The following is a 6,643-nucleotide window of genomic DNA, read 5'->3' on the forward strand; positions in this document are numbered from 1 at the left end:
CGCAGGTTGCTGGGTCTAACCTCCCGGTGGGTCTCAGGTCCGCCTACCTTGCAGGTGCAGGGGGAGGGGACAGGCCTGCCCCTCAGCAGGCCGCTGGACCTGCCCTGCTGGTGGGTCGCAGGTCTGCGTTCCCTGCAGGCACGTGTGGCAGCTCCGTCACTCCTCAGGTTGCTGGGCCTGACCTGCCTGTGGGTCGCAGGTTCCCCTACCTTGCAGGCACTGGGGGAGGGGCCGGCTCCGCCCCTCAGCAGGCCGCTGTGCCTGATCTGCTGGTGGTCACAGTCCCTCCTACCTTGCAGGCACTGGGGGAGGGGACAGGCCTGCCCCTCAGCAGGCCGCTGGACCTGTTCTGCTGGTGGGTCGCAGGACTGAGTTCCCTGCAGGCGCGTGTGGCAGCTCCGTCACTCGGCAGGTTGCTGGGCCTGACCTGCCCGTGGGTCGCAGGTTCGCCTACCTTGCAAGCACTGGGGGAGGGGCCGGCTCCGCCCCTCAGCAGGCCGCTGGGCCTGATCTGCTGGTGGTCACAGTCCCGCCTATCTTGCAGGCACTGGGGGAAGGGATGGGCCTGCCCCTCAGCAGGCCGCTGGACCTGTCCTGCTGGTGGGTCGCAGGACCGAGTTCCCTGCAGGCGCGTGTGGCAGCTCTGTCACTCAGCAGGTTGCTGGGCCTGACCGACACTGAGTTTTCTAAGCTGATGCACGTAGAAATGTACAGTAAAAAAAAAAAAAAAAAACAAAACCTTAGAACCATGGGTCGGGAGGGTGGATGTTTGAGTCAGTGCAAGTCTACAAATCAGAGGTGCTTACAGTTAGCAGTTCAAAACCCCAGAAATGACAAGCATCTTCACAAACCCTGAACAGAAGCAGACCTCTGTGCACTTCCTGAGAGCCCTGAGAGCCACCATGCATAGGGTGCCCAGGAAGCCCAGTGCCAGGGTACTTGAAGATTGATCAACAGAATTTGCTCAAAGCAAAGAGAGAAGACAGTTTCTTGTTGTTACCGCTACTGTTATTATTTTTAACAAATAGAAGTTCAGGGACCTATGAGATGGTCTAGCATTAATGTCATCAGAGATCCAAAGTGAGAGGAAAGAGTATGGCACCGAAAATCATAGCTCAGTTTTCCAAATGTGGTGAATGACGTGAATCTACAGACTTAAACAGCTTAGCAATCCTCAGTAGGAGAAACCTGGAGAAACCCAAAGAAGTCCATGCCCAGACACATTGAGAGTTCTTACAAACTGAGGACAAAGGAAAACACTTGAAGTCAACCATATGAAAATGCCAGCTATTGATAGACATGAAACCATTTAAACGACTGTAGAATTCTTGTCAGAAATGATGTAAGATAGAAGGCAGTGAAGCAACATTTTTAAAGTGCTAAAAAAATAAGGCAAACCCAAATCTCATATGTAGAAAAAAATCTTCAGAAAGGAAGGTAAAATAAATATGTTTTCATACAAAGAAAAATTAAGAGCTAGCAGACTTGTTAACAAAAATATTCATTGATCCTTCAGACAGAAAGAATGATACTGAAAGGAACCCTGGACATCAGGGATAAAGAGAAAGCAACAAATTAACAACTATGTGGGTAAATAAAAGAAGCTATTTTTCTGAGTTCCTTGAGATATGTTTTGACTACTGGAAGAAAAACTAGAGAAATATCTATAATTGAACAGTAATTAAAATACAACATTTCAAAATTTGTGTATATGCTGGGTGCAGTAGCACATACCTATAATCTCAGCAGCTCAGGAGGCTGAGGTAGGAAGACTGAGTGTTCAAATCCACCATCAGAATTTAGGTAGGTCCTAAAGCAACTCCATGAGACCCTGTCTATAAAAACATTTTTTAAAGGGCTGGGGATGAAGCTCACTGGTCAAGCCCATTGGGTTCAATCCCTGGTTCAAAAACAAAACAAAACCAAACTCTGCTGTTGACTCCCTGACATCCAGTTTACTTGAGCTAACAAGTATCAGCAATGCAATCTTGCAATCATGGTTGGACCCTGATTAATAATAAATAATCCCATACTCATAATAATCCCATCCCTTTGCCAATAACTAGAATGAGTCCTTTAATCAATTTTATCTGATGAGACATGAAAGTATTCAATGAGCTTCTACGAAACTTCCTCACACACATACACAAGGCAATGTAAAAAGGTAGCCCTCATCTAGTTTCCTGATGGAATGCTAATGAAGAAATGAGCATTTATTGTACTGCTTCCTACTTTACAGAGAAAATAAAAGAAAGCAGATGAGGAGTTCAGGCTCCTACAGGCAAATCTATTTACCAAATAGAATTGGTGCCCATGTATTGTAATTTATAAGCTAATTATCCCATCTAAAATCAGTCTCACTTGATCAGCAAATTTCATTATTTTCTACTCATAATGTTGGAAATTTTATACCCATCTCTATAAAAATATGCTATGCTTTCTAAACATAACAATTTCAATGTTGCATTTCTCTACCAACATCAGGCTGAAAGACAGTTGAAAAAATCAGTAGTGAACAGACAATATACAGAAGGGAAGAAAATATTTCAAGCTGTCTATCTGTTAATAAGTCAAAATCTAAAATATATAAGGGACTCAAGTGAATGGTAAGAAAAAATACACAATTGGAAAATAAGCAATAGGTCAAATAAACATTTCTGAAGTGAAAATACTCAAAAGGACAACAGGTATATAAAAAAATGTTCAAAATCACTAATCATCAGGAGTTCAAGTTACAACTACAAAGAAATATCACCTATTGTGTGCCAGAATAGCAACATCAAAAGACAAAACATAAGTATTGCAGAGCAGATCGAGAGTAGAACCCTTTCACACTACTGCTAAGGATATAAATTAGTATAGCATATGAAAAACAGTATGGAGTGTTCTCAAAAAAAAAAAATGTTCTAAAAACCTCATCCCCCTGCCTCAAAAATACCTTAGTCCTGATAACCATTCTACTATCTACTTCTGTGAGGTGAATATTGTAAACTATACATGAGTGAGATCATGTGGCTTTTGACTTTCTGTGCCTTGTATTTCACTTAACATAATCTCCTTCAAGGTTATTCATATTGTTATAAATTACAGGATTTCCTTCATTTTAAACTCTATAATATCTCATTGTGTGTATATATATTGCATTCTCCTTGTTCACCCACTGATGGTTCTATATCATGGTTATTAAGATCAATGTCATAATAAATATGAGCGTTCATTGTCTCTTCAACATAACAATTGCATAGTCTTCAAATATATATCTAGTCATGGGACTTCCGGTTTCTGTTGCTCTGGTTCCCTAATACTGCACCCAGATTCTTGTGTCTCTTGGATCATTTATCATTTCCTCGATTTTTTTTTTATTCATGTTCTCGTTTGCTATCCTCAAAATAAGAGGCAAAGTCTATGTTTATGGGATTCAATTTTCTTTTCAACGAGTTAGGGGTGATTTTGTGTCATGCAAAAATTGGCATACAGTTATTTCTGTGAGTGAATAAAATGATTATTCCACTTCTGACATTTTGTGTTGTTTGATAATTAAAAAATGTTGACATGTAAAATATTTTTCATCCTTAATTTTTGTTAAAAAGTACTGGGAAACACTGTAAGGTAAAAGTATCATCCAAATTCAAAAGTTAAAATCACAAATAAACAATAATTTATATAAGGGTGTAAGTAAAATCTTCCTTCATGTAGCCCCTATCCATACCCAATTCATCAAAACCTATCCCCTAAACAAAAGTACTTATAATTTGAAGTTTATTAATCTCAGATTATTACTTTAAAATATGTAAGGAGAATGTTTATATTAATGTGAAAACAATTATAAACATTTATTACTGACAGGCACTATTCTAAGTTCTTTATATTTTTAGCTTTGTAAGTTTTACACACACATAAACATACACACAGATATATATACAATATACACTTATTTGTGTATATATATTGTTCATATTAATACAAAGCATAAAACTCAGAGTCTTCATGAAAATTAATAGTTCCCAGATTAACTGGTCATATCATTGTGTCATGAACATATTTTTCAACAAAGTACATACTTTCATTATATTTGATAGTTACATATTATTTCATTAAGAAAATTTATTTTAATGAGCTAATTATTTTCCTGTTGTTGATATTTTATTATATACCATATTACTCTAGAAACTCTATTCTACACTATTTATTAATTTTTACATATTGGAATTACTGACTTTGCTCTTATGGGTGTGATCTTTTTTCATTTTGACTGTAACTCAGTATTGTATTATAGAGGGAAATTACAGAGCTGTGTTTATCTGCTTTGCATCTAGTCACTTTATGATATTTATAATATTAGATTCAATGGATATTTAGTTGAACTTTCCAGGAGTTTATATTCTCTGAGAAAAATGTTATTATCCCTTTTTGTGATATTCAGTGTGACTAACTCTATTTGATATACTAAATAAGATAGAAATTCAAAAATTATTTGAATAATGGTGGTAATAGATTAACACTTATAGAATATGACCAGTTAAATAAATTTTAACAACTGCCACAGTTTTTAATTGTTTAGTAAGTTCCCTTCTATTATTGGTTTTTATTAAGAATGGATGTTCCTGGTGTTTATCAAATCCTTTTTTGGAGTATAGCATTTACTAATGTAATTTCTTGATTTTTCTCCTTTACTTTGCTAACAGAATAAATGATTATGGTAAATCAACCCCTTTTCATTCCTGATACAAAGCTATTTGGACATTGGGTATTATATGCTGATCTATTTACTTTGTTATAAGTGTGGGCTTGTTTCAAAGACTAGAACAAGTATGGCTTTTTCTATTTGGCTAGTTTGACATAATGGGATAATCATGAAATTTTTATCCCCTGTACCTTAGAATAGAATTCTTACCCCATGTCTTAGTAGTTGTGCAACTTGGGAAAATTAGAATTTCTGAGTCTCAATTTTAATGTCTTTATAATAGTTGCAGAACTACAATAGGTCTTCAAGAAATTTTAAGTGATAAAAAGTGAGACAATATACACAAAACCCTACCAACGGCCTTGCTCTTATAAATTGTTATTTACCTCCTCTATAGGCTAACAAGGTAAGGGCACCAATATAGCATAGTTATGCTTTCAAGTGAATCAAGGTGGCCTCTCCTGATTTATAGGGGAAGTGCCCAGCTGTGTATCCCTAAAGAATAAGAGTGATATAAATACCACTAAATAAACTATTTTTGACTACTACTCTTAATAATAGCAGCTGCCAGTAAGTGAATCTCCTGGCTAAGGTATCTTTCCAGCAATCTGTCTTTTGCATAACGGACTACTTGATCCAAACATGTGTTCTTGTCAAATGTTTCCCAGGATCCTTATTTATAACTGCACCATGGCTAGTGAAGTTCTCCTTACATATAATCACTAAAACATATTTCCAGTTGAATAGTTACTACCATTTCCTTCTCCGAATTTCTTTCTAGGACACAGGGAAAGGCAGAAAGCCACTGTTTATGCAGCCAAACATCCTCCGTGTCTAGAAATTTCTTTTGGCAGTCTCTGAAGTAGATTTTGAAGTACAATCAGCATACATACTGGAAATTGTGAAAGCAGACACAAGTACTACACCTGGCACAAACCAAGTATCAAGTATTTTAGTGAATAAATGAAAAGGTAAGAATTTAACTAAAAACAAAGTCATTTAAACTTAATCTTAAGTACCTTTGGAAACTGGGAGAATGATTTCAATAAAAAAATGTAACCATCCGCCCACTCATTCACACAAAAAGTAATGATTGAGAGTTTTGTATGTTGTAGACATTGTGTAAGTCACTTTGACTATTGTGTGGGGTATGATGTCCTAGCCCACATAGATATTAAAGTCTGCTGAGGAGATGAGTATTGAACATATATATAATTCCAAAGTTACTAAGCATAATTGAGAAATCTAAATATAAGTGATACAATAGAAAAAATACAGAAGTTTCATGTTTTATCTACCAAATTGTGATTCAGCAAAAGGAATACTCCTTACTCTACATTTGAACTGTTAATATTTGAGAATGAATTGAATATATGATAATTAGTTTATGATATTGAGTGATCTGAATTATGGTTTATGACATACCCCTAAGTATGCTTATTATAAACTCACCAAATACAAACTCCAGAAATTATGTACACAGAAAGCAACATGATTTGAATTTGGAGTTTGGAGTTTGGCTAGTCTCTTTCAGTAGCAAAACCTCTGCTTCTTGCTGGTTAGCAATACAGCACCCCAAAACACTACTACTCATAGTTAGACCACTGAATCTTTAAATGCTAATCTAGTGTAACTCAAAATCCTGACTGGAAAAAATATACCATAATAGGGAAAGCAGAATATGCTGAGGAAACTGAAACCTTATCAAACAACAAATTATGCTATGATTTAATGCAGAAAAAATACATAAGAAAAAAATTCAGATGACTTTCACAAAAGATTGAAGACCCTAAGCAGATGCATTAAATAAAGATGCAAAAAGTACAATTAGACCAGTCTGGGTCTATGAGCTGAACATGGGTAACTTTCACTTCTGGTGAAATAAAGAAATTAATTATTATGGAGTAAGTTTATTCTAGTGGTAATTATAAAAATCATTTACTTTCATGTTCCCATAAC

The sequence above is a fragment of the Urocitellus parryii genome, chromosome 1, assembly GCF_045843805.1.
Source record: "Urocitellus parryii isolate mUroPar1 chromosome 1, mUroPar1.hap1, whole genome shotgun sequence".
NCBI lineage: Eukaryota > Metazoa > Chordata > Mammalia > Rodentia > Sciuridae > Urocitellus > Urocitellus parryii.